Genomic DNA, 23598 nt, shown 5'->3' on the forward strand with positions numbered 1-23598 from the left:
CTGGGAATACCAGGTGCTGTAGGCTTTTTTGTACTCCAAGTTCAGGAAGTGAGCCATTTCTCAATTGCCTTTCAAAACTGCAAGGTCTAGCCGACTAGATGCTTAAAAGTACAAAACTCACAAGAACCAGAGCCTACGGCCACACCACACTGAATGCGCCCGATCTCGTCTGATCTCGGAAGCTAAGCAGTGTCGGGCCTCGTTAGTACCTGGATGGGAGACCGCCTGGGAATACCAGGTGCTGTAGGCTTTTTTGTGCTCCAAGTTCAGGAAGTGAGCCATTTCTCAATTGCCTTTCAAAACTGCAAGGTCTAGCTGACTAGATGCTTAAAAGTACAAAACTCACTAAGCCCAGAGCCTACGGCCACACCACACTGATTGCGCCCGATCTCGTCTGATCTCGGAAGCTAAGCAGTGTCGGGCCTAGTTAGTACCTGGATGGGAGACCACCTGGGAATACCAGGTGCTGTAGGCTTTTTTGTGCTCCAAGTTCAGGAAGTGAGCCATTTCTCAATTGCCTTTCAAAACTGCAAGGTCTAGCCGACTAGATGCTTAAAAGTACAAAACTCACTAGGCCCAGAGCCTACGGCCACACCACACTGAATGCGCCCGATCTCGTCTGATCTCGGAAGCTAAGCAGTGTCGGGCCTAGTTAGTACCTGGATGGGAGACCACCTGGGAATATCAGGTGCTGTAGGCTTTTTTGTGCTCCAAGTTCAGGAAGTGAGCCATTTCACAATTGCCTTTCAAAACTGCAAGGTCTAGCCGACTAGATGCTTAAAAGTACAAACTCACTAGGCCCAGAGCCTACGGCCACACCACACTGAATGCGCCCGATCTCGGAAGCTAAGCAGGGTCGGGCCTAGTTAGTACCTGGATGGGAGACTGCCTGGGAATACCAGGTGCTGTAGGCTTTTTTTGTGCTCCATGATTAGTAATTGCGCAACTTCTCAATTATTTTTCAAATTTGGTATGTTTCCAAAATAATTGTATCCCGTTTTATAGCGGAAATGTTGGACAACATCATGAGGGCTGGAGCTACCTTTTTACATAGAATTAGCATACAGGTAGTGTGTTCATGGGTAATAAATCGACTTTCACATGTAATGCAGTACAGAGAATATTGAGTCCTTCAAGAGGCATGAAAGAAAACCATTATTGTGTTGATTGTTCTCTCCACCTCCCTGCAACAGACACAGGATGGATGAATTAAAGTTATCCTACCAGACATAGGAGTCCTGAATGGGCCCACCAGTCTTATATATCTCGCCTGATCGAGCCTGATCGAGCGATGAGCGTGGTATCATGTTGCAAGTGGCTGCATGGCTTAGCTTACTAAATGCAAATGCATAAGAGTAATATTCTTAGCATTCCTAGAGCCTACGGCCACACCACACTGAATGCACCCGATCTCGACTGATCTCGGAAGTTAAGCAGTGTCAGGCCTAGTTAGTACCTGGATGGGAGACCGCCTGGGAATACCAGGTGCTGTAGGCTTTTTTGTGCTCCAAGTTCAGGAAGTGAGCCCTTTCTCAATTGCCTTTTAAAACTGCAAGGTCTAGCCGACTAGATGCTTAAAAGTACAAAACTCACTAGGCCCAGAGCCTACGGCCACACCACACTGAATGTGCCTGATCTCGTCTGATCTCAGAAGCTAAGCAGTGTCGGGCCTAGTTAGTACCTGGATGGAAGACCGCCTGGGAATACCAGGTGCTGTAGGCTTTTTTGTACTCCAAGTTCAGGAAGTGAGCCATTTCTCAATTGCCTTTCAAAACTGCAAGGTCTAGCCGACTAGATGCTTAAAAGTACAAAACTCACAAGAACCAGAGCCTACGGCCACACCACACTGAATGCGCCCGATCTCGTCTGATCTCGGAAGCTAAGCAGTGTCGGGCCTCGTTAGTACCTGGATGGGAGACCGCCTGGGAATACCAGGTGCTGTAGGCTTTTTTGTGCTCCAAGTTCAGGAAGTGAGCCATTTCTCAATTGCCTTTCAAAACTGCAAGGTCTAGCTGACTAGATGCTTAAAAGTACAAAACTCACTAGGCCCAGAGCCTACGGCCACACCACACTGATTGCGCCCGATCTCGTCTGATCTCGGAAGCTAAGCAGTGTCGGGCCTAGTTAGTACCTGGATGGGAGACCACCTGGGAATACCAGGTGCTGTAGGCTTTTTTGTGCTCCAAGTTCAGGAAGTGAGCCATTTCACAATTGCCTTTCAAAACTGCAAGGTCTAGCCGACTAGATGCTTAAAAGTACAAAACTCACTAGGCCCAGAGCCTACGGCCACACCACACTGAATGTGCCCGATCTCGGAAGCTAAGCAGGGTCAGGCCTAGTTAGTACCTGGATGGGAGACTGCCTGGGAATACCAGGTGCTGTAGGCTTTTTTGTGCTCCATGATTAGTAATTGCGCAACTTCTCAATTATTTTTCAAATTTGGTATGTTTCCAAAATAATTGTATCCCGTTTTATAGCGGAAATGTTGGACAACATCATGAGGGCTGGAGCTACCTTTTTACATAGAATTAGCATACAGGTAGTGTGTTCATGGGTAATAAATCGACTTTCACATGTAATGCAGTACAGAGAATATTGAGTCCTTCAAGAGGCATGAAAGAAAACCATTATTGTGTTGATTGTTCTCTCCACCTCCCTGCAACAGACACAGGATGGATGAATTAAAGTTATCCTACCAGACATAGGAGTCCTGAATGGGCCCACCAGTCTTATATATCTCGCCTGATCGAGCGATGAGCGTGGTATCATGTTGCAAGTGGCTGCATGGCTTAGCTTACTAAATGCAAATGCATAAGAGTAATATTCTTAGCATTCCTAGAGCCTACGGCCACACCACACTGAATGCACCCGATCTCGTCTGATCTCGGAAGTTAAGCAGTGTCAGGCCTAGTTAGTACCTGGATGGGAGACCGCCTGGGAATACCAGGTGCTGTAGGCTTTTTTATGCTCCAAGTTCAGGAAGTGAGCCCTTTCTCAATTGCCTTTTAAAACTGCAAGGTCTAGCCGACTAGATGCTTAAAAGTACAAAACTCACTAGGCCCAGAGCCTACGGCCACACCACACTGAATGCGCCCGATCTCGTCTGATCTCGGAAGCTAAGCAGTGTCGGGCCTAGTTAGTACCTGGATGGGAGACCACCTGGGAATACCAGGTGCTGTAGGCTTTTTTGTGCTCCAAGTTCAGGAAGTGAGCCATTTCACAATTGCCTTTCAAAACTGCAAGGTCTAGCCGACTAGATGCTTAAAAGTACAAACTCACTACGCCCAGAGCCTACGGCCACACCACACTGAATGCGCCCGATCTCGGAAGCTAAGCAGGGTCGGGCCTAGTTAGTACCTGGATGGGAGACTGCCTGGGAATACCAGGTGCTGTAGGCTTTTTTTGTGCTCCATGATTAGTAATTGCGCAACTTCTCAATTATTTTTCAAATTTGGTATGTTTCCAAAATAATTGTATCCCGTTTTATAGCGGAAATGTTGGACAACATCATGAGGGCTGGAGCTACCTTTTTACATAGAATTAGCATACAGGTAGTGTGTTCATGGGTAATAAATCAACTTTCACATGTAATGCAGTACAGAGAATATTGAGTCCTTCAAGAGGCATGAAAGAAAACCATTATTGTGTTGATTGTTCTCTCCACCTCCCTGCAACAGACACAGGATGGATGAATTAAAGTTATCCTACCAGACATAGGAGTCCTGAATGGGCCCACCAGTCTTATATATCTCGCCTGATCGAGCCTGATCGAGCGATGAGCGTGGTATCATGTTGCAAGTGGCTGCATGGCTTAGCTTACTAAATGCAAATGCATAAGAGTAATATTCTTAGCGTTCCTAGAGCCTACGGCCACACCACACTGAATGCACCCGATCTCGACTGATCTCGGAAGTTAAGCAGTGTCAGGCCTAGTTAGTACCTGGATGGGAGACCGCCTGGGAATACCAGGTGCTGTAGGCTTTTTTGTGCTCCAAGTTCAGGAAGTGAGCCCTTTCTCAATTGCCTTTTAAAACTGCAAGGTCTAGCCGACTAGATGCTTAAAAGTACAAAACTCACTAGGCCCAGAGCCTACGGCCACACCACACTGAATGTGCCTGATCTCGTCTGATCTCAGAAGCTAAGCAGTGTCGGGCCTAGTTAGTACCTGGATGGAAGACCGCCTGGGAATACCAGGTGCTGTAGGCTTTTTTGTACTCCAAGTTCAGGAAGTGAGCCATTTCTCAATTGCCTTTCAAAACTGCAAGGTCTAGCCGACTAGATGCTTAAAAGTACAAAACTCACAAGAACCAGAGCCTACGGCCACACCACACTGAATGCGCCCGATCTCGTCTGATCTCGGAAGCTAAGCAGTGTCGGGCCTCGTTAGTACCTGGATGGGAGACCGCCTGGGAATACCAGGTGCTGTAGGCTTTTTTGTGCTCCAAGTTCAGGAAGTGAGCCATTTCTCAATTGCCTTTCAAAACTGCAAGGTCTAGCTGACTAGATGCTTAAAAGTACAAAACTCACTAGGCCCAGAGCCTACGGCCACACCACACTGATTGCGCCCGATCTCGTCTGATCTCGGAAGCTAAGCAGTGTCGGGCCTCGTTAGTACCTGGATGGGAGACCGCCTGGGAATACCAGGTGCTGTAGGCTTTTTTGTGCTCCAAGTTCAGGAAGTGAGCCATTTCTCAATTGCCTTTCAAAACTGCAAGGTCTAGCTGACTAGATGCTTAAAAGTACAAAACTCACTAGGCCCAGAGCCTACGGCCACACCACACTGATTGCGCCCGATCTCGTCTGATCTCGGAAGCTAAGCAGTGTCGGGCCTAGTTAGTACCTGGATGGGAGGCCACCTGGGAATACCAGGTGCTGTAGGCTTTTTTGTGCTCCAAGTTCAGGAAGTGAGCCATTTCACAATTGCCTTTCAAAACTGCAAGGTCTAGCCGACTAGATGCTTAAAAGTACAAAACTCACTAGGCCCAGAGCCTACGGCCACACCACACTGAATGTGCCCGATCTCGGAAGCTAAGCAGGGTCAGGCCTAGTTAGTACCTGGATGGGAGACTGCCTGGGAATACCAGGTGCTGTAGGCTTTTTTGTGCTCCATGATTAGTAATTGCGCAACTTCTCAATTATTTTTCAAATTTGGTATGTTTCCAAAATAATTGTATCCCGTTTTATAGCGGAAATGTTGGACAACATCATGAGGGCTGGAGCTACCTTTTTACATAGAATTAGCATACAGGTAGTGTGTTCATGGGTAATAAATCGACTTTCACATGTAATGCAGTACAGAGAATATTGAGTCCTTCAAGAGGCATGAAAGAAAACCATTATTGTGTTGATTGTTCTCTCCACCTCCCTGCAACAGACACAGGATGGATGAATTAAAGTTATCCTACCAGACATAGGAGTCCTGAATGGGCCCACCAGTCTTATATATCTCGCCTGATCGAGCCTGATCGAGCGATGAGCGTGGTATCATGTTGCAAGTGGCTGCATGGCTTAGCTTACTAAATGCAAATGCATAAGAGTAATATTCTTAGCATTCCTTGAGCCTACGGCCACACCACACTGAATGCACCCGATCTCGTCTGATCTCGGAAGTTAAGCAGTGTCAGGCCTAGTTAGTACCTGGATGGGAGACCGCCTGGGAATACCAGGTGCTGTAGGCTTTTTTGTGCTCCAAGTTCAGGAAGTGAGCCCTTTCTCAATTGCCTTTTAAAACTGCAAGGTCTAGCCGACTAGATGCTTAAAAGTACAACACTCACTAGGCCCAGAGCCTACGGCCACACCACACTGAATGCGCCTGATCTCGTCTGATCTCAGAAGCTAAGCAGTGTCGGGCCTAGTTAGTACCTGGATGGGAGACCGCCTGGGAATACCAGGTGCTGTAGGCTTTTTTGTACTCCAAGTTCAGGAAGTGAGCCATTTCTCAATTGCCTTTCAAAACTGCAAGGTCTAGCCGACTAGATGCTTAAAAGTACAAACTCACTAGGCCCAGAGCCTACGGCCACACCACACTGAATGCGCCCGATCTCGGAAGCTAAGCAGGGTCGGGCCTAGTTAGTACCTGGATGGGAGACTGCCTGGGAATACCAGGTGCTGTAGGCTTTTTTTGTGCTCCATGATTAGTAATTGCGCAACTTCTCAATTATTTTTCAAATTTGGTATGTTTCCAAAATAATTGTATCCCGTTTTATAGCGGAAATGTTGGACAACATCATGAGGGCTGGAGCTACCTTTTTACATAGAATTAGCATACAGGTAGTGTGTTCATGGGTAATAAATCAACTTTCACATGTAATGCAGTACAGAGAATATTGAGTCCTTCAAGAGGCATGAAAGAAAACCATTATTGTGTTGATTGTTCTCTCCACCTCCCTGCAACAGACACAGGATGGATGAATTAAAGTTATCCTACCAGACATAGGAGTCCTGAATGGGCCCACCAGTCTTATATATCTCGCCTGATCGAGCCTGATCGAGCGATGAGCGTGGTATCATGTTGCAAGTGGCTGCATGGCTTAGCTTACTAAATGCAAATGCATAAGAGTAATATTCTTAGCATTCCTAGAGCCTACGGCCACACCACACTGAATGCACCCGATCTCGACTGATCTCGGAAGTTAAGCAGTGTCAGGCCTAGTTAGTACCTGGATGGGAGACCGCCTGGGAATACCAGGTGCTGTAGGCTTTTTTGTGCTCCAAGTTCAGGAAGTGAGCCCTTTCTCAATTGCCTTTTAAAACTGCAAGGTCTAGCCGACTAGATGCTTAAAAGTACAAAACTCACTAGGCCCAGAGCCTACGGCCACACCACACTGAATGTGCCTGATCTCGTCTGATCTCAGAAGCTAAGCAGTGTCGGGCCTAGTTAGTACCTGGATGGAAGACCGCCTGGGAATACCAGGTGCTGTAGGCTTTTTTGTACTCCAAGTTCAGGAAGTGAGCCATTTCTCAATTGCCTTTCAAAACTGCAAGGTCTAGCCGACTAGATGCTTAAAAGTACAAAACTCACAAGAACCAGAGCCTACGGCCACACCACACTGAATGCGCCCGATCTCGTCTGATCTCGGAAGCTAAGCAGTGTCGGGCCTCGTTAGTACCTGGATGGGAGACCGCCTGGGAATACCAGGTGCTGTAGGCTTTTTTGTGCTCCAAGTTCAGGAAGTGAGCCATTTCTCAATTGCCTTTCAAAACTGCAAGGTCTAGCTGACTAGATGCTTAAAAGTACAAAACTCACTAGGCCCAGAGCCTACGGCCACACCACACTGATTGCGCCCGATCTCGTCTGATCTCGGAAGCTAAGCAGTGTCGGGCCTAGTTAGTACCTGGATGGGAGGCCACCTGGGAATACCAGGTGCTGTAGGCTTTTTTGTGCTCCAAGTTCAGGAAGTGAGCCATTTCACAATTGCCTTTCAAAACTGCAAGGTCTAGCCGACTAGATGCTTAAAAGTACAAAACTCACTAGGCCCAGAGCCTACGGCCACACCACACTGAATGTGCCCGATCTCGGAAGCTAAGCAGGGTCAGGCCTAGTTAGTACCTGGATGGGAGACTGCCTGGGAATACCAGGTGCTGTAGGCTTTTTTGTGCTCCATGATTAGTAATTGCGCAACTTCTCAATTATTTTTCAAATTTGGTATGTTTCCAAAATAATTGTATCCCGTTTTATAGCGGAAATGTTGGACAACATCATGAGGGCTGGAGCTACCTTTTTACATAGAATTAGCATACAGGTAGTGTGTTCATGGGTAATAAATCGACTTTCACATGTAATGCAGTACAGAGAATATTGAGTCCTTCAAGAGGCATGAAAGAAAACCATTATTGTGTTGATTGTTCTCTCCACCTCCCTGCAACAGACACAGGATGGATGAATTAAAGTTATCCTACCAGACATAGGAGTCCTGAATGGGCCCACCAGTCTTATATATCTCGCCTGATCGAGCCTGATCGAGCGATGAGCGTGGTATCATGTTGCAAGTGGCTGCATGGCTTAGCTTACTAAATGCAAATGCATAAGAGTAATATTCTTAGCATTCCTAGAGCCTACGGCCACACCACACTGAATGCACCCGATCTCGTCTGATCTCGGAAGTTAAGCAGTGTCAGGCCTAGTTAGTACCTGGATGGGAGACCGCCTGGGAATACCAGGTGCTGTAGGCTTTTTTGTGCTCCAAGTTCAGGAAGTGAGCCCTTTCTCAATTGCCTTTTAAAACTGCAAGGTCTAGCCGACTAGATGCTTAAAAGTACAACACTCACTAGGCCCAGAGCCTACGGCCACACCACACTGAATGCGTCTGATCTCAGAAGCTAAGCAGTGTCGGGCCTAGTTAGTACCTGGATGGGAGACCGCCTGGGAATACCAGGTGCTGTAGGCTTTTTTGTACTCCAAGTTCAGGAAGTGAGCCATTTCTCAATTGCCTTTCAAAACTGCAAGGTCTAGCCGACTAGATGCTTAAAAGTACAAAACTCACTAGGCCCAGAGCCTACGGCCACACCACACTGAATGCGCCCGATCTCGTCTGATCTCGGAAGCTAAGCAGTGTCGGGCCTAGTTAGTACCTGGATGGGAGACAACCTGGGAATACCAGGTGCTGTAGGCTTTTTTGTGCTCCAAGTTCAGGAAGTGAGCCATTTCACAATTGCCTTTCAAAACTGCAAGGTCTAGCCGACTAGATGCTTAAAAGTACAAACTCACTAGGCCCAGAGCCTACGGCCACACCACACTGAATGCGCCCGATCTCGGAAGCTAAGCAGGGTCGGGCCTAGTTAGTACCTGGATGGGAGACTGCCTGGGAATACCAGGTGCTGTAGGCTTTTTTTGTGCTCCATGATTAGTAATTGCGCAACTTCTCAATTATTTTTCAAATTTGGTATGTTTCCAAAATAATTGTATCCCGTTTAATAGCGGAAATGTTGGATAACATCATGAGGGCTGGAGCTACCTTTTTACATAGAATTAGCATACAGGTAGTGTGTTCATGGGTAATAAATCAACTTTCACATGTAATGCAGTACAGAGAATATTGAGTCCTTCAAGAGGCATGAAAGAAAACCATTATTGTGTTGATTGTTCTCTCCACCTCCCTGCAACAGACACAGGATGGATGAATTAAAGTTATCCTACCAGACATAGGAGTCCTGAATGGGCCCACCAGTCTTATATATCTCGCCTGATCGAGCCTGATCGAGCGATGAGCGTGGTATCATGTTGCAAGTGGCTGCATGGCTTAGCTTACTAAATGCAAATGCATAAGAGTAATATTCTTAGCATTCCTAGAGCCTACGGCCACACCACACTGAATGCACCCGATCTCGACTGATCTCGGAAGTTAAGCAGTGTCAGGCCTAGTTAGTACCTGGATGGGAGACCGCCTGGGAATACCAGGTGCTGTAGGCTTTTTTGTGCTCCAAGTTCAGGAAGTGAGCCCTTTCTCAATTGCCTTTTAAAACTGCAAGGTCTAGCCGACTAGATGCTTAAAAGTACAAAACTCACTAGGCCCAGAGCCTACGGCCACACCACACTGAATGTGCCTGATCTCGTCTGATCTCAGAAGCTAAGCAGTGTCGGGCCTAGTTAGTACCTGGATGGAAGACCGCCTGGGAATACCAGGTGCTGTAGGCTTTTTTGTACTCCAAGTTCAGGAAGTGAGCCATTTCTCAATTGCCTTTCAAAACTGCAAGGTCTAGCCGACTAGATGCTTAAAAGTACAAAACTCACAAGAACCAGAGCCTACGGCCACACCACACTGAATGCGCCCGATCTCGTCTGATCTCGGAAGCTAAGCAGTGTCGGGCCTCGTTAGTACCTGGATGGGAGACCGCCTGGGAATACCAGGTGCTGTAGGCTTTTTTGTGCTCCAAGTTCAGGAAGTGAGCCATTTCTCAATTGCCTTTCAAAACTGCAGGGTCTAGCTGACTAGATGCTTAAAAGTACAAAACTCACTAGGCCCAGAGCCTACGGCCACACCACACTGATTGCGCCCGAACTCGTCTGATCTCGGAAGCTAAGCAGTGTCGGGCCTAGTTAGTACCTGGATGGGAGACCACCTGGGAATACCAGGTGCTGTAGGCTTTTTTGTGCTCCAAGTTCAGGAAGTGAGCCATTTCACAATTGCCTTTCAAAACTGCAAGGTCTAGCCGACTAGATGCTTAAAAGTACAAAACTCACTAGGCCCAGAGCCTACGGCCACACCACACTGAATGTGCCCGATCTCGGAAGCTAAGCAGGGTCAGGCCTAGTTAGTACCTGGATGGGAGACTGCCTGGGAATACCAGGTGCTGTAGGCTTTTTTGTGCTCCATGATTAGTAATTGCGCAACTTCTCAATTATTTTTCAAATTTGGTATGTTTCCAAAATAATTGTATCCCGTTTTATAGCGGAAATGTTGGACAACATCATGAGGGCTGGAGCTACCTTTTTACATAGAATTAGCATACAGGTAGTGTGTTCATGGGTAATAAATCGACTTTCACATGTAATGCAGTACAGAGAATATTGAGTCCTTCAAGAGGCATGAAAGAAAACCATTATTGTGTTGATTGTTCTCTCCACCTCCCTGCAACAGACACAGGATGGATGAATTAAAGTTATCCTACCAGACATAGGAGTCCTGAATGGGCCCACCAGTCTTATATATCTCGCCTGATCGAGCCTGATCGAGCGATGAGCGTGGTATCATGTTGCAAGTGGCTGCATGGCTTAGCTTACTAAATGCAAATGCATAAGAGTAATATTCTTAGCATTCCTAGAGCCTACGGCCACACCACACTGAATGCACCCGATCTCGTCTGATCTCGGAAGTTAAGCAGTGTCAGGCTTAGTTAGTACCTGGATGGGAGACCGCCTGGGAATACCAGGTGCTGTAGGCTTTTTTGTGCTCCAAGTTCAGGAAGTGAGCCCTTTCTCAATTGCCTTTTAAAACTGCAAGGTCTAGCCGACTAGATGCTTAAAAGTACAACACTCACTAGGCCCAGAGCCTACGGCCACACCACACTGAATGCGCCTGATCTCGTCTGATCTCAGAAGCTAAGCAGTGTCGGGCCTAGTTAGTACCTGGATGGGAGACCGCCTGGGAATACCAGGTGCTGTAGGCTTTTTTGTACTCCAAGTTCAGGAAGTGAGCCATTTCTCAATTGCCTTTCAAAACTGCAAGGTCTAGCCGACTAGATGCTTAAAAGTACAAAACTCACTAGGCCCAGAGCCTACGGCCACACCACACTGAATGCGCCCGATCTCGTCTGATCTCGGAAACTAAGCAGTGTCGGGCCTAGTTAGTACCTGGATGGGAGACCACCTGGGAATACCAGGTGCTGTAGGCTTTTTTGTGCTCCAAGTTCAGGAAGTGAGCCATTTCACAATTGCCTTTCAAAACTGCAAGGTCTAGCCGACTAGATGCTTAAAAGTACAAACTCACTAGGCCCAGAGCCTACGGCCACACCACACTGAATGCGCCCGATCTCGGAAGCTAAGCAGGGTCGGGCCTAGTTAGTACCTGGATGGGAGACTGCCTGGGAATACCAGGTGCTGTAGGCTTTTTTTGTGCTCCATGATTAGTAATTGCGCAACTTCTCAATTATTTTTCAAATTTGGTATGTTTCCAAAATAATTGTATCCCGTTTTATAGCGGAAATGTTGGACAACATCATGAGGGCTGGAGCTACCTTTTTACATAGAATTAGCATACAGGTAGTGTGTTCATGGGTAATAAATCAACTTTCACATGTAATGCAGTACAGAGAATATTGAGTCCTTCAAGAGGCATGAAAGAAAACCATTATTGTGTTGATTGTTCTCTCCACCTCCCTGCAACAGACACAGGATGGATGAATTAAAGTTATCCTACCAGACATAGGAGTCCTGAATGGGCCCACCAGTCTTATATATCTCGCCTGATCGAGCCTGATCGAGCGATGAGCGTGGTATCATGTTGCAAGTGGCTGCATGGCTTAGCTTACTAAATGCAAATGCATAAGAGTAATATTCTTAGCATTCCTAGAGCCTACGGCCACACCACACTGAATGCACCCGATCTCGTCTGATCTCGGAAGTTAAGCAGTGTCAGGCCTAGTTAGTACCTGGATGGGAGACCGCCTGGGAATACCAGGTGCTGTAGGCTTTTTTGTGCTCCAAGTTCAGGAAGTGAGCCCTTTCTCAATTGCCTTTTAAAACTGCAAGGTCTAGCCGACTAGATGCTTAAAAGTACAACACTCACTAAGCCCAGAGCCTACGGCCACACCACACTGAATGCGCCTGATCTCGTCTGATCTCAGAAGCTAAGCAGTGTCGGGCCTAGTTAGTACCTGGATGGGAGACCGCCTGGGAATACCAGGTGCTGTAGGCTTTTTTGTACTCCAAGTTCAGGAAGTGAGCCATTTCTCAATTGCCTTTCAAAACTGCAAGGTCTAGCCGACTAGATGCTTAAAAGTACAAAACTCACTAGGCCCAGAGCCTACGGCCACACCACACTGAATGCGCCCGATCTCGTCTGATCTCGGAAGCTAAGCAGTGTCGGGCCTCGTTAGTACCTGGATGGGAGACCGCCTGGGAATACCAGGTGCTGTAGGCTTTTTTGTGCTCCAAGTTCAGGAAGTGAGCCATTTCTCAATTGCCTTTCAAAACTGCAAGGTCTAGCTGACTAGATGCTTGAAAGTACAAAACTCACTAGGCCCAGAGCCTACGGCCACACCACACTGATTGCGCCCGATCTCGTCTGATCTCGGAAGCTAAGCAGTGTCGGGCCTAGTTAGTACCTGGATGGGAGGCCACCTGGGAATACCAGGTGCTGTAGGCTTTTTTGTGCTCCAAGTTCAGGAAGTGAGCCATTTCACAATTGCCTTTCAAAACTGCAAGGTCTAGCCGACTAGATGCTTAAAAGTACAAAACTCACTAGGCCCAGAGCCTACGGCCACACCACACTGAATGTGCCCGATCTCGGAAGCTAAGCAGGGTCAGGCCTAGTTAGTACCTGGATGGGAGACTGCCTGGGAATACCAGGTGCTGTAGGCTTTTTTGTGCTCCATGATTAGTAATTGCGCAACTTCTCAATTATTTTTCAAATTTGGTATGTTTCCAAAATAATTGTATCCCGTTTTATAGCGGAAATGTTGGACAACATCATGAGGGCTGGAGCTACCTTTTTACATAGAATTAGCATACAGGTAGTGTGTTCATGGGTAATAAATCGACTTTCACATGTAATGCAGTACAGAGAATATTGAGTCCTTCAAGAGGCATGAAAGAAAACCATTATTGTGTTGATTGTTCTCTCCACCTCCCTGCAACAGACACAGGATGGATGAATTAAAGTTATCCTACCAGACATAGGAGTCCTGAATGGGCCCACCAGTCTTATATATCTCGCCTGATCGAGCCTGATCGAGCGATGAGCGTGGTATCATGTTGCAAGTGGCTGCATGGCTTAGCTTACTAAATGCAAATGCATAAGAGTAATATTCTTAGCATTCCTAGAGCCTACGGCCACACCACACTGAATGCACCCGATCTCGTCTGATCTCGGAAGTTAAGCAGTGTCAGGCCTAGTTAGTACCTGGATGGGAGACCGCCTGGGAATACCAGGTGCTGTAGGCTTTTTTGTGCTCCAAGTTCAGGAAGTGAGCCCTTTCTCAATTGCATTTTAAAACTGCAAGGTCTAGCCGACTAGATGCTTAAAAGTACAACACTCACTAGGCCCAGAGCCTACGGCCACACCACACTGAATGCGCCTGATCTCGTCTGATCTCAGAAGCTAAGCAGTGTCGGGCCTAGTTAGTACCTGGATGGGAGACCGCCTGGGAATACCAGGTGCTGTAGGCTTTTTTGTACTCCAAGTTCAGGAAGTGAGCCATTTCTCAATTGCCTTTCAAAACTGCAAGGTCTAGCCGACTAGATGCTTAAAAGTACAAAACTCACTAGGCCCAGAGCCTACGGCCACACCACACTGAATGCGCCCGATCTCGTCTGATCTCGGAAGCTAAGCAGTGTCGGGCCTAGTTAGTACCTGGATGGGAGACCACCTGGGAATACCAGGTGCTGTAGGCTTTTTTGTGCTCCAAGTTCAGGAAGTGAGCCATTTCACAATTGCCTTTCAAAACTGCAAGGTCTAGCCGACTAGATGCTTAAAAGTACAAACTCACTAGGCCCAGAGCCTACGGCCACACCACACTGAATGCGCCCGATCTCGGAAGCTAAGCAGGGTCGGGCCTAGTTAGTACCTGGATGGGAGACTGCCTGGGAATACCAGGTGCTGTAGGCTTTTTTTGTGCTCCATGATTAGTAATTGCGCAACTTCTCAATTATTTTTCAAATTTGGTATGTTTCCAAAATAATTGTATCCCGTTTTATAGCGGAAATGTTGGACAACATCATGAGGGCTGGAGCTACCTTTTTACATAGAATTAGCATACAGGTAGTGTGTTCATGGGTAATAAATCAACTTTCACATGTAATGCAGTACAGAGAATATTGAGTCCTTCAAGAGGCATGAAAGAAAACCATTATTGTGTTGATTGTTCTCTCCACCTCCCTGCAACAGACACAGGATGGATGAATTAAAGTTATCCTACCAGACATAGGAGTCCTGAATGGGCCCACCAGTCTTATATATCTCGCCTGATCGAGCCTGATCGAGCGATGAGCGTGGTATCATGTTGCAAGTGGCTGCATGGCTTAGCTTACTAAATGCAAATGCATAAGAGTAATATTCTTAGCATTCCTAGAGCCTACGGCCACACCACACTGAATGCACCCGATCTCGACTGATCTCGGAAGTTAAGCAGTGTCAGGCCTAGTTAGTACCTGGATGGGAGACCGCCTGGGAATACCAGGTGCTGTAGGCTTTTTTGTGCTCCAAGTTCAGGAAGTGAGCCCTTTCTCAATTGCCTTTTAAAACTGCAAGGTCTAGCCGACTAGATGCTTAAAAGTACAAAACTCACTAGGCCCAGAGCCTACGGCCACACCACACTGAATGTGCCTGATCTCGTCTGATCTCAGAAGCTAAGCAGTGTCGGGCCTAGTTAGTACCTGGATGGAAGACCGCCTGGGAATACCAGGTGCTGTAGGCTTTTTTGTACTCCAAGTTCAGGAAGTGAGCCATTTCTCAATTGCCTTTCAAAACTGCAAGGTCTAGCCGACTAGATGCTTAAAAGTACAAAACTCACAAGAACCAGAGCCTACGGCCACACCACACTGAATGCGCCCGATCTCGTCTGATCTCGGAAGCTAAGCAGTGTCGGGCCTCGTTAGTACCTGGATGGGAGACCGCCTGGGAATACCAGGTGCTGTAGGCTTTTTTGTGCTCCAAGTTCAGGAAGTGAGCCATTTCTCAATTGCCTTTCAAAACTGCAAGGTCTAGCTGACTAGATGCTTAAAAGTACAAAACTCACTAGGCCCAGAGCCTACGGCCACACCACACTGATTGCGCCCGATCTCGTCTGATCTCGGAAGCTAAGCAGTGTCGGGCCTAGTTAGTACCTGGATGGGAGACCACCTGGGAATACCAGGTGCTGTAGGCTTTTTTGTGCTCCAAGTTCAGGAAGTGAGCCATTTCACAATTGCCTTTCAAAACTGCAAGGTCTAGCCGACTAGATGCTTAAAAGTACAAAACTCACTAGGCCCAGAGCCTACGGCCACACCACACTGAATGTGCCCGATCTCGGAAGCTAAGCAGGGTCAGGCCTAGTTAGTACCTGGATGGGAGACTGCCTGGGAATACCAGGTGCTGTAGGCTTTTTTGTGCTCCATGATTAGTAATTGCGCAACTTCTCAATTATTTTTCAAATTTGGTATGTTTCCAAAATAATTGTATCCCGTTTTATAGCGGAAATGTTGGACAACATCATGAGGGCTGGAGCTACCTTTTTACATAGAATTAGCATACAGGTAGTGTGTTCATGGGTAATAAATCGACTTTCACATGTAATGCAGTACAGAGAATATTGAGTCCTTCAAGAGGCATGAAAGAAAACCATTATTGTGTTGATTGTTCTCTCCACCTCCCTGCAACAGACACAGGATGGATGAATTAAAGTTATCCTACCAGACATAGGAGTCCTGAATGGGCCCACCAGTCTTATATATCTCGCCTGATCGAGCCTGATCGAGCGATGAGCGTGGTATCATGTTGCAAGTGGCTGCATGGCTTAGCTTACTAAATGCAAATGCATAAGAGTAATATTCTTAGCATTCCTAGAGCCTACGGCCACACCACACTGAATGCACCCGATCTCGTCTGATCTCGGAAGTTAAGCAGTGTCAGGCCTAGTTAGTACCTGGATGGGAGACCGCCTGGGAATACCAGGTGCTGTAGGCTTTTTTGTGCTCCAAGTTCAGGAAGTGAGCCCTTTCTCAATTGCCTTTTAAAACTGCAAGGTCTAGCCGACTAGATGCTTAAAAGTACAACACTCACTAGGCCCAGAGCCTACGGCCACACCACACTGAATGCGTCTGATCTCAGAAGCTAAGCAGTGTCGGGCCTAGTTAGTACCTGGATGGGAGACCGCCTGGGAATACCAGGTGCTGTAGGCTTTTTTGTACTCCAAGTTCAGGAAGTGAGCCATTTCTCAATTGCCTTTCAAAACTGCAAGGTCTAGCCGACTAGATGCTTAAAAGTACAAAACTCACTAGGCCCAGAGCCTACGGCCACACCACACTGAATGCGCCCGATCTCGTCTGATCTCGGAAGCTAAGCAGTGTCGGGCCTAGTTAGTACCTGGATGGGAGACCACCTGGGAATACCAGGTGCTGTAGGCTTTTTTGTGCTCCAAGTTCAGGAAGTGAGCCATTTCACAATTGCCTTTCAAAACTGCAAGGTCTAGCCGACTAGATGCTTAAAAGTACAAACTCACTAGGCCCAGAGCCTACGGCCACACCACACTGAATGCGCCCGATCTCGGAAGCTAAGCAGGGTCGGGCCTAGTTAGTACCTGGATGGGAGACTGCCTGGGAATACCAGGTGCTGTAGGCTTTTTTTGTGCTCCATGATTAGTAATTGCGCAACTTCTCAATTATTTTTCAAATTTGGTATGTTTCCAAAATAATTGTATCCCGTTTTATAGCGGAAATGTTGGATAACATCATGAGGGCTGGAGCTACCTTTTTACATAGAATTAGCATACAGGTAGTGTGTTCATGGGTAATAAATCAACTTTCACATGTAATGCAGTACAGAGAATATTGAGTCCTTCAAGAGGCATGAAAGAAAACCATTATTGTGTTGATTGTTCTCTCCACCTCCCTGCAACAGACACAGGATGGATGAATTAAAGTTATCCTACCAGACATAGGAGTCCTGAATGGGCCCACCAGTCTTATATATCTCGCCTGATCGAGCGATGAGCGTGGTATCATGTTGCAAGTGGCTGCATGGCTTAGCTTACTAAATGCAAATGCATAAGAGTAATATTCTTAGCATTCCTAGAGCCTACGGCCACACCACACTGAATGCACCCGATCTCGACTGATCTCGGAAGTTAAGCAGTGTCAGGCCTAGTTAGTACCTGGATGGGAGACCGCCTGGGAATACCAGGTGCTGTAGGCTTTTTTGTGCTCCAAGTTCAGGAAGTGAGCCCTTTCTCAATTGCCTTTTAAAACTGCAAGGTCTAGCCGACTAGATGCTTAAAAGTACAAAACTCACTAGGCCCAGAGCCTACGGCCACACCACACTGAATGTGCCTGATCTCGTCTGATCTCAGAAGCTAAGCAGTGTCGGGCCTAGTTAGTACCTGGATGGAAGACCGCCTGGGAATACCAGGTGCTGTAGGCTTTTTTGTACTCCAAGTTCAGGAAGTGAGCCATTTCTCAATTGCCTTTCAAAACTGCAAGGTCTAGCCGACTAGATGCTTAAAAGTACAAAACTCACAAGAACCAGAGCCTACGGCCACACCACACTGAATGCGCCCGATCTCGTCTGATCTCGGAAGCTAAGCAGTGTCGGGCCTCGTTAGTACCTGGATGGGAGACCGCCTGGGAATACCAGGTGCTGTAGGCTTTTTTGTGCTCCAAGTTCAGGAAGTGAGCCATTTCTCAATTGCCTTTCAAAACTGCAAGGTCTAGCTGACTAGATGCTTAAAAGTACAAAACTCACTAGGCCCAGAGCCTACGGCCACACCACACTGATTGCGCCCGATCTCGTCTGATCTCGGAAGCTAAGCAGTGTCGGGCCTAGTTAGTACCTGGATGGGAGACCACCTGGGAATACCAGGTGCTGTAGGCTTTTTTGTGCTCCAAGTTCAGGAAGTGAGCCATTTCTCAATTGCCTTTCAAAACTGCAAGGTCTAGCCGACTAGATGCTTAAAAGTACAAAACTCACTAGGCCCAGAGCCTACGGCCACACCACACTGAATGCGCCCGATCTCGTCTGATCTCGGAAGCTAAGCAGTGTCGGGCCTCGTTAGTACCTGGATGGGAGACCGCCTGGGAATACCAGGTGCTGTAGGCTTTTTTGTGCTCCAAGTTCAGGAAGTGAGCCATTTCTCAATTGCCTTTCAAAACTGCAAGGTCTAGCTGACTAGATGCTTAAAAGTACAAAACTCACTAGGCCCAGAGCCTACGGCCACACCACACTGATTGCGTCTGATCTTGGAAGCTAAGCAGTGTCGGGCCTAGTTAGTACCTGGATGGGAGACCACCTGGGAATACCAGGTGCTGTAGGCTTTTTTGTGCTCCAAGTTCAGGAAGTGAGCCATTTCACAATTGCCTTTCAAAACTGCAAGGTCTAGCTGACTAGATGCTTAAAAGTACAAACTCACTAGGCCCAGAGCCTACGGCCACACCACACTGAATGCGCCCGATCTCGGAAGCTAAGCAGGGTCGGGCCTAGTTAGTACCTGGATGGGAGACTGCCTGGGAATACCAGGTGCTGTAGGCTTTTTTTGTGCTCCATGATTAGTAATTGCGCAACTTCTCAATTATTTTTCAAATTTGGTATGTTTCCAAAATAATTGTATCCCGTTTTATAGCGGAAATGTTGGACAACATCATGAGGGCTGGAGCTACCTTTTTACATAGAATTAGCATACAGGTAGTGTGTTCATGGGTAATAAATCGACTTTCACATGTAATGCAGTACAGAGAATATTGAGTCCTTCAAGAGGCATGAAAGAAAACCATTATTGTGTTGATTGTTCTCTCCACCTCCCTGCAACAGACACAGGATGGATGAATTAAAGTTATCCTACCAGACATAGGAGTCCTGAATGGGCCCACCAGTCTTATATATCTCGCCTGATCGAGCCTGATCGAGCGATGAGCGTGGTATCATGTTGCAAGTGGCTGCATGGCTTAGCTTACTAAATGCAAATGCATAAGAGTAATATTCTTAGCATTCCTAGAGCCTATGGCCACACCACACTGAATGCACCTGATCTCGGAAGTTAAGCAGTGTCAGGCCTAGTTAGTACCTGGATGGGAGACCGCCTGGGAATACCAGGTGCTGTAGGCTTTTTTGTGCTCCAAGTTCAGGAAGTGAGCCCTTTCTCAATTGCCTTTTAAAACTGCAAGGTCTAGCCGACTAGATGCTTAAAAGTACAAAACTCACTAGGCCCAGAGCCTACGGCCACACCACACTGAATGTGCCTGATCTCGTCTGATCTCAGAAGCTAAGCAGTGTCGGGCCTAGTTAGTACCTGGATGGAAGACCGCCTGGGAATACCAGGTGCTGTAGGCTTTTTTGTACTCCAAGTTCAGGAAGTGAGCCATTTCTCAATTGCCTTTCAAAACTGCAAGGTCTAGCCGACTAGATGCTTAAAAGTACAAAACTCACAAGAACCAGAGCCTACGGCCACACCACACTGAATGCGCCCGATCTCGTCTGATCTCGGAAGCTAAGCAGTGTCGGGCCTCGTTAGTACCTGGATGGGAGACCGCCTGGGAATACCAGGTGCTGTAGGCTTTTTTGTGCTCCAAGTTCAGGAAGTGAGCCATTTCTCAATTGCCTTTCAAAACTGCAAGGTCTAGCTGACTAGATGCTTAAAAGTACAAAACTCACTAAGCCCAGAGCCTACGGCCACACCACACTGATTGCGCCCGATCTCGTCTGATCTCGGAAGCTAAGCAGTGTCGGGCCTAGTTAGTACCTGGATGGGAGACCACCTGGGAATACCAGGTGCTGTAGGCTTTTTTGTGCTCCAAGTTCAGGAAGTGAGCCATTTCTCAATTGCCTTTCAAAACTGCAAGGTCTAGCCGACTAGATGCTTAAAAGTACAAAACTCACTAGGCCCAGAGCCTACGGCCACACCACACTGAATGCGCCCGATCTCGTCTGATCTCGGAAGCTAAGCAGTGTCGGGCCTAGTTAGTACCTGGATGGGAGACCACCTGGGAATATCAGGTGCTGTAGGCTTTTTTGTGCTCCAAGTTCAGGAAGTGAGCCATTTCACAATTGCCTTTCAAAACTGCAAGGTCTAGCCGACTAGATGCTTAAAAGTACAAACTCACTAGGCCCAGAGCCTACGGCCACACCACACTGAATGCGCCCGATCTCGGAAGCTAAGCAGGGTCGGGCCTAGTTAGTACCTGGATGGGAGACTGCCTGGGAATACCAGGTGCTGTAGGCTTTTTTTGTGCTCCATGATTAGTAATTGCGCAACTTCTCAATTATTTTTCAAATTTGGTATGTTTCCAAAATAATTGTATCCCGTTTTATAGCGGAAATGTTGGACAACATCATGAGGGCTGGAGCTACCTTTTTACATAGAATTAGCATACAGGTAGTGTGTTCATGGGTAATAAATCGACTTTCACATGTAATGCAGTACAGAGAATATTGAGTCCTTCAAGAGGCATGAAAGAAAACCATTATTGTGTTGATTGTTCTCTCCACCTCCCTGCAACAGACACAGGATGGATGAATTAAAGTTATCCTACCAGACATAGGAGTCCTGAATGGGCCCACCAGTCTTATATATCTCGCCTGATCGAGCCTGATCGAGCGATGAGCGTGGTATCATGTTGCAAGTGGCTGCATGGCTTAGCTTACTAAATGCAAATGCATAAGAGTAATATTCTTAGCATTCCTAGAGCCTACGGCCACACCACACTGAATGCCCCCGATCTCGACTGATCTCGGAAGTTAAGCAGTGTCAGGCCTAGTTAGTACCTGGATGGGAGACCGCCTGGGAATACCAGGTGCTGTAGGCTTTTTTGTGCTCCAAGTTCAGGAAGTGAGCCCTTTCTCAATTGCCTTTTAAAACTGCAAGGTCTAGCCGACTAGATGCTTAAAAGTACAAAACTCACTAGGCCCAGAGCCTACGGCCACACCACACTGAATGTGCCTGATCTCGTCTGATCTCAGAAGCTAAGCAGTGTCGGGCCTAGTTAGTACCTGGATGGAAGACCGCCTGGGAATACCAGGTGCTGTAGGCTTTTTTGTACTCCAAGTTCAGGAAGTGAGCCATTTCTCAATTGCCTTTCAAAACTGCAAGGTCTAGCCGACTAGATGCTTAAAAGTACAAAACTCACAAGAACCAGAGCCTACGGCCACACCACACTGAATGCGCCCGATCTCGTCTGATCTCGGAAGCTAAGCAGTGTCGGGCCTCGTTAGTACCTGGATGGGAGACCGCCTGGGAATACCAGGTGCTGTAGGCTTTTTTGTGCTCCAAGTTCAGGAAGTGAGCCATTTCTCAATTGCCTTTCAAAACTGCAAGGTCTAGCTGACTAGATGCTTAAAAGTACAAAACTCACTAGGCCCAGAGCCTACGGCCACACCACACTGATTGCGCCCGATCTCGTCTGATCTCGGAAGCTAAGCAGTGTCGGGCCTCGTTAGTACCTGGATGGGAGACCGCCTGGGAATACCAGGTGCTGTAGGCTTTTTTGTGCTCCAAGTTCAGGAAGTGAGCCATTTCTCAATTGCCTTTCAAAACTGCAAGGTCTAGCTGACTAGATGCTTAAAAGTACAAAACTCACTAGGCCCAGAGCCTACGGCCACACCACACTGATTGCGCCCGATCTCGTCTGATCTCGGAAGCTAAGCAGTGTCGGGCCTAGTTAGTACCTGGATGGGAGGCCACCTGGGAATACCAGGTGCTGTAGGCTTTTTTGTGCTCCAAGTTCAGGAAGTGAGCCATTTCACAATTGCCTTTCAAAACTGCAAGGTCTAGCCGACTAGATGCTTAAAAGTACAAAACTCACTAGGCCCAGAGCCTACGGCCACACCACACTGAATGTGCCCGATCTCGGAAGCTAAGCAGGGTCAGGCCTAGTTAGTACCTGGATGGGAGACTGCCTGGGAATACCAGGTGCTGTAGGCTTTTTTGTGCTCCATGATTAGTAATTGCGCAACTTCTCAATTATTTTTCAAATTTGGTATGTTTCCAAAATAATTGTATCCCGTTTTATAGCGGAAATGTTGGACAACATCATGAGGGCTGGAGCTACCTTTTTACATAGAATTAGCATACAGGTAGTGTGTTCATGGGTAATAAATCGACTTTCACATGTAATGCAGTACAGAGAATATTGAGTCCTTCAAGAGGCATGAAAGAAAACCATTATTGTGTTGATTGTTCTCTCCACCTCCCTGCAACAGACACAGGATGGATGAATTAAAGTTATCCTACCAGACATAGGAGTCCTGAATGGGCCCACCAGTCTTATATATCTCGCCTGATCGAGCCTGATCGAGCGATGAGCGTGGTATCATGTTGCAAGTGGCTGCATGGCTTAGCTTACTAAATGCAAATGCATAAGAGTAATATTCTTAGCATTCCTTGAGCCTACGGCCACACCACACTGAATGCACCCGATCTCGTCTGATCTCGGAAGTTAAGCAGTGTCAGGCCTAGTTAGTACCTGGATGGGAGACCGCCTGGGAATACCAGGTGCTGTAGGCTTTTTTGTGCTCCAAGTTCAGGAAGTGAGCCCTTTCTCAATTGCCTTTTAAAACTGCAAGGTCTAGCCGACTAGATGCTTAAAAGTACAACACTCACTAGGCCCAGAGCCTACGGCCACACCACACTGAATGCGCCTGATCTCGTCTGATCTCAGAAGCTAAGCAGTGTCGGGCCTAGTTAGTACCTGGATGGGAGACCGCCTGGGAATACCAGGTGCTGTAGGCTTTTTTGTACTCCAAGTTCAGGAAGTGAGCCATTTCTCAATTGCCTTTCAAAACTGCAAGGTCTAGCCGACTAGATGCTTAAAAGTACAAACTCACTAGGCCCAGAGCCTACGGCCACACCACACTGAATGCGCCCGATCTCGGAAGCTAAGCAGGGTCGGGCCTAGTTAGTACCTGGATGGGAGACTGCCTGGGAATACCAGGTGCTGTAGGCTTTTTTTGTGCTCCATGATTAGTAATTGCGCAACTTCTCAATTATTTTTCAAATTTGGTATGTTTCCAAAATAATTGTATCCCGTTTTATAGCGGAAATGTTGGACAACATCATGAGGGCTGGAGCTACCTTTTTACATAGAATTAGCATACAGGTAGTGTGTTCATGGGTAATAAATCAACTTTCACATGTAATGCAGTACAGAGAATATTGAGTCCTTCAAGAGGCATGAAAGAAAACCATTATTGTGTTGATTGTTCTCTCCACCTCCCTGCAACAGACACAGGATGGATGAATTAAAGTTATCCTACCAGACAT

At 47.2% G+C, this 23598-nt stretch overlaps 59 non-coding genes and 21 pseudogenes across 59 annotated transcripts in view; all 80 read left to right on the forward strand.

Moving 5' to 3' along the window:
• LOC138539942 (5S ribosomal RNA) overlaps positions 1 to 25 on the forward strand; it is a 119-nt gene extending 94 nt beyond the window's left edge. The window contains exon 1 of the ribosomal RNA XR_011288001.1: positions 1 to 25. This exon is cut by the window's left edge and continues 94 nt beyond it. This is a non-coding gene — a ribosomal RNA (5S ribosomal RNA).
• A 106-nt stretch (positions 26 to 131) lies between these two features.
• Positions 132 to 250, forward strand: LOC138550274 (5S ribosomal RNA). Its single transcript, XR_011294030.1, has one exon. It is a non-coding gene; the product is annotated as a 5S ribosomal RNA (ribosomal RNA).
• Positions 251 to 356: 106 nt separating this feature from the next.
• LOC138547979 (5S ribosomal RNA) lies at positions 357 to 475 on the forward strand. Its single transcript, XR_011291800.1, has one exon. It is a non-coding gene; the product is annotated as a 5S ribosomal RNA (ribosomal RNA).
• Positions 476 to 581: 106 nt separating this feature from the next.
• Positions 582 to 700, forward strand: LOC138548492 (5S ribosomal RNA). Its single transcript, XR_011292292.1, has one exon. It is a non-coding gene; the product is annotated as a 5S ribosomal RNA (ribosomal RNA).
• Positions 701 to 805: 105 nt separating this feature from the next.
• On the forward strand, positions 806 to 914 carry LOC138543541 (5S ribosomal RNA; annotated as a pseudogene).
• A 464-nt stretch (positions 915 to 1378) lies between these two features.
• Positions 1379 to 1497, forward strand: LOC138538716 (5S ribosomal RNA). The gene has a single exon (XR_011286805.1). It is a non-coding gene; the product is annotated as a 5S ribosomal RNA (ribosomal RNA).
• A 106-nt stretch (positions 1498 to 1603) lies between these two features.
• LOC138539943 (5S ribosomal RNA) lies at positions 1604 to 1722 on the forward strand. Its single transcript, XR_011288002.1, has one exon. It is a non-coding gene; the product is annotated as a 5S ribosomal RNA (ribosomal RNA).
• Positions 1723 to 1828: 106 nt separating this feature from the next.
• LOC138550275 (5S ribosomal RNA) lies at positions 1829 to 1947 on the forward strand. The gene has a single exon (XR_011294031.1). It is a non-coding gene; the product is annotated as a 5S ribosomal RNA (ribosomal RNA).
• A 106-nt stretch (positions 1948 to 2053) lies between these two features.
• LOC138547980 (5S ribosomal RNA) lies at positions 2054 to 2172 on the forward strand. The gene has a single exon (XR_011291801.1). It is a non-coding gene; the product is annotated as a 5S ribosomal RNA (ribosomal RNA).
• Positions 2173 to 2278: 106 nt separating this feature from the next.
• Positions 2279 to 2387, forward strand: LOC138546441 (5S ribosomal RNA; annotated as a pseudogene).
• Positions 2388 to 2840: 453 nt separating this feature from the next.
• LOC138549055 (5S ribosomal RNA) lies at positions 2841 to 2959 on the forward strand. The gene has a single exon (XR_011292842.1). It is a non-coding gene; the product is annotated as a 5S ribosomal RNA (ribosomal RNA).
• A 106-nt stretch (positions 2960 to 3065) lies between these two features.
• On the forward strand, positions 3066 to 3184 carry LOC138549711 (5S ribosomal RNA). Its single transcript, XR_011293485.1, has one exon. It is a non-coding gene; the product is annotated as a 5S ribosomal RNA (ribosomal RNA).
• Positions 3185 to 3289: 105 nt separating this feature from the next.
• Positions 3290 to 3398, forward strand: LOC138543542 (5S ribosomal RNA; annotated as a pseudogene).
• Positions 3399 to 3862: 464 nt separating this feature from the next.
• LOC138538717 (5S ribosomal RNA) lies at positions 3863 to 3981 on the forward strand. The gene has a single exon (XR_011286806.1). It is a non-coding gene; the product is annotated as a 5S ribosomal RNA (ribosomal RNA).
• Positions 3982 to 4087: 106 nt separating this feature from the next.
• LOC138539944 (5S ribosomal RNA) lies at positions 4088 to 4206 on the forward strand. Its single transcript, XR_011288003.1, has one exon. It is a non-coding gene; the product is annotated as a 5S ribosomal RNA (ribosomal RNA).
• Positions 4207 to 4312: 106 nt separating this feature from the next.
• On the forward strand, positions 4313 to 4431 carry LOC138550276 (5S ribosomal RNA). The gene has a single exon (XR_011294032.1). It is a non-coding gene; the product is annotated as a 5S ribosomal RNA (ribosomal RNA).
• A 106-nt stretch (positions 4432 to 4537) lies between these two features.
• On the forward strand, positions 4538 to 4656 carry LOC138537064 (5S ribosomal RNA). Its single transcript, XR_011285213.1, has one exon. It is a non-coding gene; the product is annotated as a 5S ribosomal RNA (ribosomal RNA).
• Positions 4657 to 4762: 106 nt separating this feature from the next.
• LOC138551223 (5S ribosomal RNA) lies at positions 4763 to 4881 on the forward strand. The gene has a single exon (XR_011294952.1). It is a non-coding gene; the product is annotated as a 5S ribosomal RNA (ribosomal RNA).
• Positions 4882 to 4987: 106 nt separating this feature from the next.
• On the forward strand, positions 4988 to 5096 carry LOC138546442 (5S ribosomal RNA; annotated as a pseudogene).
• Positions 5097 to 5559: 463 nt separating this feature from the next.
• LOC138549056 (5S ribosomal RNA) lies at positions 5560 to 5678 on the forward strand. Its single transcript, XR_011292843.1, has one exon. It is a non-coding gene; the product is annotated as a 5S ribosomal RNA (ribosomal RNA).
• Positions 5679 to 5784: 106 nt separating this feature from the next.
• Positions 5785 to 5903, forward strand: LOC138542054 (5S ribosomal RNA). Its single transcript, XR_011290044.1, has one exon. It is a non-coding gene; the product is annotated as a 5S ribosomal RNA (ribosomal RNA).
• Positions 5904 to 6008: 105 nt separating this feature from the next.
• LOC138543543 (5S ribosomal RNA) lies at positions 6009 to 6117 on the forward strand (annotated as a pseudogene).
• A 464-nt stretch (positions 6118 to 6581) lies between these two features.
• On the forward strand, positions 6582 to 6700 carry LOC138538718 (5S ribosomal RNA). The gene has a single exon (XR_011286807.1). It is a non-coding gene; the product is annotated as a 5S ribosomal RNA (ribosomal RNA).
• A 106-nt stretch (positions 6701 to 6806) lies between these two features.
• LOC138539945 (5S ribosomal RNA) lies at positions 6807 to 6925 on the forward strand. Its single transcript, XR_011288004.1, has one exon. It is a non-coding gene; the product is annotated as a 5S ribosomal RNA (ribosomal RNA).
• Positions 6926 to 7031: 106 nt separating this feature from the next.
• LOC138550278 (5S ribosomal RNA) lies at positions 7032 to 7150 on the forward strand. Its single transcript, XR_011294034.1, has one exon. It is a non-coding gene; the product is annotated as a 5S ribosomal RNA (ribosomal RNA).
• A 106-nt stretch (positions 7151 to 7256) lies between these two features.
• On the forward strand, positions 7257 to 7375 carry LOC138551224 (5S ribosomal RNA). The gene has a single exon (XR_011294953.1). It is a non-coding gene; the product is annotated as a 5S ribosomal RNA (ribosomal RNA).
• A 106-nt stretch (positions 7376 to 7481) lies between these two features.
• LOC138546443 (5S ribosomal RNA) lies at positions 7482 to 7590 on the forward strand (annotated as a pseudogene).
• Positions 7591 to 8053: 463 nt separating this feature from the next.
• On the forward strand, positions 8054 to 8172 carry LOC138549057 (5S ribosomal RNA). The gene has a single exon (XR_011292844.1). It is a non-coding gene; the product is annotated as a 5S ribosomal RNA (ribosomal RNA).
• A 106-nt stretch (positions 8173 to 8278) lies between these two features.
• Positions 8279 to 8387, forward strand: LOC138542922 (5S ribosomal RNA; annotated as a pseudogene).
• Positions 8388 to 8493: 106 nt separating this feature from the next.
• On the forward strand, positions 8494 to 8612 carry LOC138540906 (5S ribosomal RNA). Its single transcript, XR_011288931.1, has one exon. It is a non-coding gene; the product is annotated as a 5S ribosomal RNA (ribosomal RNA).
• A 105-nt stretch (positions 8613 to 8717) lies between these two features.
• Positions 8718 to 8826, forward strand: LOC138543544 (5S ribosomal RNA; annotated as a pseudogene).
• A 464-nt stretch (positions 8827 to 9290) lies between these two features.
• On the forward strand, positions 9291 to 9409 carry LOC138538719 (5S ribosomal RNA). Its single transcript, XR_011286808.1, has one exon. It is a non-coding gene; the product is annotated as a 5S ribosomal RNA (ribosomal RNA).
• Positions 9410 to 9515: 106 nt separating this feature from the next.
• Positions 9516 to 9634, forward strand: LOC138539947 (5S ribosomal RNA). Its single transcript, XR_011288005.1, has one exon. It is a non-coding gene; the product is annotated as a 5S ribosomal RNA (ribosomal RNA).
• A 106-nt stretch (positions 9635 to 9740) lies between these two features.
• On the forward strand, positions 9741 to 9859 carry LOC138550279 (5S ribosomal RNA). Its single transcript, XR_011294035.1, has one exon. It is a non-coding gene; the product is annotated as a 5S ribosomal RNA (ribosomal RNA).
• A 106-nt stretch (positions 9860 to 9965) lies between these two features.
• On the forward strand, positions 9966 to 10084 carry LOC138537142 (5S ribosomal RNA). The gene has a single exon (XR_011285288.1). It is a non-coding gene; the product is annotated as a 5S ribosomal RNA (ribosomal RNA).
• A 106-nt stretch (positions 10085 to 10190) lies between these two features.
• On the forward strand, positions 10191 to 10299 carry LOC138546444 (5S ribosomal RNA; annotated as a pseudogene).
• Positions 10300 to 10762: 463 nt separating this feature from the next.
• On the forward strand, positions 10763 to 10881 carry LOC138536771 (5S ribosomal RNA). The gene has a single exon (XR_011284934.1). It is a non-coding gene; the product is annotated as a 5S ribosomal RNA (ribosomal RNA).
• Positions 10882 to 10987: 106 nt separating this feature from the next.
• LOC138542065 (5S ribosomal RNA) lies at positions 10988 to 11106 on the forward strand. Its single transcript, XR_011290055.1, has one exon. It is a non-coding gene; the product is annotated as a 5S ribosomal RNA (ribosomal RNA).
• A 106-nt stretch (positions 11107 to 11212) lies between these two features.
• Positions 11213 to 11331, forward strand: LOC138537190 (5S ribosomal RNA). The gene has a single exon (XR_011285333.1). It is a non-coding gene; the product is annotated as a 5S ribosomal RNA (ribosomal RNA).
• Positions 11332 to 11436: 105 nt separating this feature from the next.
• On the forward strand, positions 11437 to 11545 carry LOC138543545 (5S ribosomal RNA; annotated as a pseudogene).
• Positions 11546 to 12009: 464 nt separating this feature from the next.
• LOC138549058 (5S ribosomal RNA) lies at positions 12010 to 12128 on the forward strand. Its single transcript, XR_011292845.1, has one exon. It is a non-coding gene; the product is annotated as a 5S ribosomal RNA (ribosomal RNA).
• A 106-nt stretch (positions 12129 to 12234) lies between these two features.
• On the forward strand, positions 12235 to 12353 carry LOC138542077 (5S ribosomal RNA). The gene has a single exon (XR_011290066.1). It is a non-coding gene; the product is annotated as a 5S ribosomal RNA (ribosomal RNA).
• Positions 12354 to 12459: 106 nt separating this feature from the next.
• LOC138550280 (5S ribosomal RNA) lies at positions 12460 to 12578 on the forward strand. The gene has a single exon (XR_011294036.1). It is a non-coding gene; the product is annotated as a 5S ribosomal RNA (ribosomal RNA).
• A 106-nt stretch (positions 12579 to 12684) lies between these two features.
• On the forward strand, positions 12685 to 12803 carry LOC138551225 (5S ribosomal RNA). Its single transcript, XR_011294954.1, has one exon. It is a non-coding gene; the product is annotated as a 5S ribosomal RNA (ribosomal RNA).
• Positions 12804 to 12909: 106 nt separating this feature from the next.
• LOC138546446 (5S ribosomal RNA) lies at positions 12910 to 13018 on the forward strand (annotated as a pseudogene).
• Positions 13019 to 13481: 463 nt separating this feature from the next.
• On the forward strand, positions 13482 to 13600 carry LOC138549060 (5S ribosomal RNA). Its single transcript, XR_011292847.1, has one exon. It is a non-coding gene; the product is annotated as a 5S ribosomal RNA (ribosomal RNA).
• Positions 13601 to 13706: 106 nt separating this feature from the next.
• On the forward strand, positions 13707 to 13825 carry LOC138542089 (5S ribosomal RNA). Its single transcript, XR_011290077.1, has one exon. It is a non-coding gene; the product is annotated as a 5S ribosomal RNA (ribosomal RNA).
• Positions 13826 to 13931: 106 nt separating this feature from the next.
• On the forward strand, positions 13932 to 14050 carry LOC138549722 (5S ribosomal RNA). Its single transcript, XR_011293496.1, has one exon. It is a non-coding gene; the product is annotated as a 5S ribosomal RNA (ribosomal RNA).
• Positions 14051 to 14155: 105 nt separating this feature from the next.
• LOC138543547 (5S ribosomal RNA) lies at positions 14156 to 14264 on the forward strand (annotated as a pseudogene).
• Positions 14265 to 14728: 464 nt separating this feature from the next.
• Positions 14729 to 14847, forward strand: LOC138538720 (5S ribosomal RNA). The gene has a single exon (XR_011286809.1). It is a non-coding gene; the product is annotated as a 5S ribosomal RNA (ribosomal RNA).
• Positions 14848 to 14953: 106 nt separating this feature from the next.
• Positions 14954 to 15072, forward strand: LOC138539948 (5S ribosomal RNA). Its single transcript, XR_011288006.1, has one exon. It is a non-coding gene; the product is annotated as a 5S ribosomal RNA (ribosomal RNA).
• A 106-nt stretch (positions 15073 to 15178) lies between these two features.
• LOC138550281 (5S ribosomal RNA) lies at positions 15179 to 15297 on the forward strand. The gene has a single exon (XR_011294037.1). It is a non-coding gene; the product is annotated as a 5S ribosomal RNA (ribosomal RNA).
• Positions 15298 to 15403: 106 nt separating this feature from the next.
• LOC138547981 (5S ribosomal RNA) lies at positions 15404 to 15522 on the forward strand. The gene has a single exon (XR_011291802.1). It is a non-coding gene; the product is annotated as a 5S ribosomal RNA (ribosomal RNA).
• Positions 15523 to 15628: 106 nt separating this feature from the next.
• LOC138546447 (5S ribosomal RNA) lies at positions 15629 to 15737 on the forward strand (annotated as a pseudogene).
• A 463-nt stretch (positions 15738 to 16200) lies between these two features.
• LOC138549061 (5S ribosomal RNA) lies at positions 16201 to 16319 on the forward strand. The gene has a single exon (XR_011292848.1). It is a non-coding gene; the product is annotated as a 5S ribosomal RNA (ribosomal RNA).
• Positions 16320 to 16425: 106 nt separating this feature from the next.
• LOC138542923 (5S ribosomal RNA) lies at positions 16426 to 16534 on the forward strand (annotated as a pseudogene).
• A 106-nt stretch (positions 16535 to 16640) lies between these two features.
• On the forward strand, positions 16641 to 16759 carry LOC138549733 (5S ribosomal RNA). Its single transcript, XR_011293507.1, has one exon. It is a non-coding gene; the product is annotated as a 5S ribosomal RNA (ribosomal RNA).
• Positions 16760 to 16864: 105 nt separating this feature from the next.
• LOC138543548 (5S ribosomal RNA) lies at positions 16865 to 16973 on the forward strand (annotated as a pseudogene).
• Positions 16974 to 17427: 454 nt separating this feature from the next.
• LOC138538721 (5S ribosomal RNA) lies at positions 17428 to 17546 on the forward strand. Its single transcript, XR_011286810.1, has one exon. It is a non-coding gene; the product is annotated as a 5S ribosomal RNA (ribosomal RNA).
• A 106-nt stretch (positions 17547 to 17652) lies between these two features.
• LOC138539949 (5S ribosomal RNA) lies at positions 17653 to 17771 on the forward strand. Its single transcript, XR_011288007.1, has one exon. It is a non-coding gene; the product is annotated as a 5S ribosomal RNA (ribosomal RNA).
• Positions 17772 to 17877: 106 nt separating this feature from the next.
• LOC138550282 (5S ribosomal RNA) lies at positions 17878 to 17996 on the forward strand. Its single transcript, XR_011294038.1, has one exon. It is a non-coding gene; the product is annotated as a 5S ribosomal RNA (ribosomal RNA).
• A 106-nt stretch (positions 17997 to 18102) lies between these two features.
• On the forward strand, positions 18103 to 18221 carry LOC138547983 (5S ribosomal RNA). The gene has a single exon (XR_011291804.1). It is a non-coding gene; the product is annotated as a 5S ribosomal RNA (ribosomal RNA).
• A 106-nt stretch (positions 18222 to 18327) lies between these two features.
• On the forward strand, positions 18328 to 18446 carry LOC138550283 (5S ribosomal RNA). The gene has a single exon (XR_011294039.1). It is a non-coding gene; the product is annotated as a 5S ribosomal RNA (ribosomal RNA).
• A 106-nt stretch (positions 18447 to 18552) lies between these two features.
• On the forward strand, positions 18553 to 18661 carry LOC138544785 (5S ribosomal RNA; annotated as a pseudogene).
• A 105-nt stretch (positions 18662 to 18766) lies between these two features.
• LOC138543549 (5S ribosomal RNA) lies at positions 18767 to 18875 on the forward strand (annotated as a pseudogene).
• A 464-nt stretch (positions 18876 to 19339) lies between these two features.
• Positions 19340 to 19448, forward strand: LOC138543192 (5S ribosomal RNA; annotated as a pseudogene).
• Positions 19449 to 19554: 106 nt separating this feature from the next.
• Positions 19555 to 19673, forward strand: LOC138539950 (5S ribosomal RNA). The gene has a single exon (XR_011288008.1). It is a non-coding gene; the product is annotated as a 5S ribosomal RNA (ribosomal RNA).
• A 106-nt stretch (positions 19674 to 19779) lies between these two features.
• Positions 19780 to 19898, forward strand: LOC138550284 (5S ribosomal RNA). The gene has a single exon (XR_011294040.1). It is a non-coding gene; the product is annotated as a 5S ribosomal RNA (ribosomal RNA).
• Positions 19899 to 20004: 106 nt separating this feature from the next.
• On the forward strand, positions 20005 to 20123 carry LOC138547984 (5S ribosomal RNA). Its single transcript, XR_011291805.1, has one exon. It is a non-coding gene; the product is annotated as a 5S ribosomal RNA (ribosomal RNA).
• A 106-nt stretch (positions 20124 to 20229) lies between these two features.
• Positions 20230 to 20348, forward strand: LOC138548493 (5S ribosomal RNA). Its single transcript, XR_011292293.1, has one exon. It is a non-coding gene; the product is annotated as a 5S ribosomal RNA (ribosomal RNA).
• Positions 20349 to 20453: 105 nt separating this feature from the next.
• LOC138543550 (5S ribosomal RNA) lies at positions 20454 to 20562 on the forward strand (annotated as a pseudogene).
• A 464-nt stretch (positions 20563 to 21026) lies between these two features.
• On the forward strand, positions 21027 to 21145 carry LOC138541728 (5S ribosomal RNA). Its single transcript, XR_011289728.1, has one exon. It is a non-coding gene; the product is annotated as a 5S ribosomal RNA (ribosomal RNA).
• Positions 21146 to 21251: 106 nt separating this feature from the next.
• On the forward strand, positions 21252 to 21370 carry LOC138539952 (5S ribosomal RNA). Its single transcript, XR_011288010.1, has one exon. It is a non-coding gene; the product is annotated as a 5S ribosomal RNA (ribosomal RNA).
• Positions 21371 to 21476: 106 nt separating this feature from the next.
• LOC138550285 (5S ribosomal RNA) lies at positions 21477 to 21595 on the forward strand. The gene has a single exon (XR_011294041.1). It is a non-coding gene; the product is annotated as a 5S ribosomal RNA (ribosomal RNA).
• A 106-nt stretch (positions 21596 to 21701) lies between these two features.
• LOC138537065 (5S ribosomal RNA) lies at positions 21702 to 21820 on the forward strand. The gene has a single exon (XR_011285214.1). It is a non-coding gene; the product is annotated as a 5S ribosomal RNA (ribosomal RNA).
• A 106-nt stretch (positions 21821 to 21926) lies between these two features.
• Positions 21927 to 22045, forward strand: LOC138551226 (5S ribosomal RNA). Its single transcript, XR_011294955.1, has one exon. It is a non-coding gene; the product is annotated as a 5S ribosomal RNA (ribosomal RNA).
• Positions 22046 to 22151: 106 nt separating this feature from the next.
• On the forward strand, positions 22152 to 22260 carry LOC138546448 (5S ribosomal RNA; annotated as a pseudogene).
• A 463-nt stretch (positions 22261 to 22723) lies between these two features.
• On the forward strand, positions 22724 to 22842 carry LOC138549062 (5S ribosomal RNA). Its single transcript, XR_011292849.1, has one exon. It is a non-coding gene; the product is annotated as a 5S ribosomal RNA (ribosomal RNA).
• A 106-nt stretch (positions 22843 to 22948) lies between these two features.
• On the forward strand, positions 22949 to 23067 carry LOC138542101 (5S ribosomal RNA). Its single transcript, XR_011290089.1, has one exon. It is a non-coding gene; the product is annotated as a 5S ribosomal RNA (ribosomal RNA).
• A 105-nt stretch (positions 23068 to 23172) lies between these two features.
• LOC138543551 (5S ribosomal RNA) lies at positions 23173 to 23281 on the forward strand (annotated as a pseudogene).
• The last annotated feature ends 317 nt before the right edge of the window (positions 23282 to 23598 follow it).

The sequence above is a fragment of the Ambystoma mexicanum genome, unplaced genomic scaffold (assembly GCF_040938575.1).
Source record: "Ambystoma mexicanum isolate Mex_15411 unplaced genomic scaffold, UKY_AmexF1_1 Mex_scaf10, whole genome shotgun sequence".
Lineage (NCBI taxonomy): Eukaryota > Metazoa > Chordata > Amphibia > Caudata > Ambystomatidae > Ambystoma > Ambystoma mexicanum.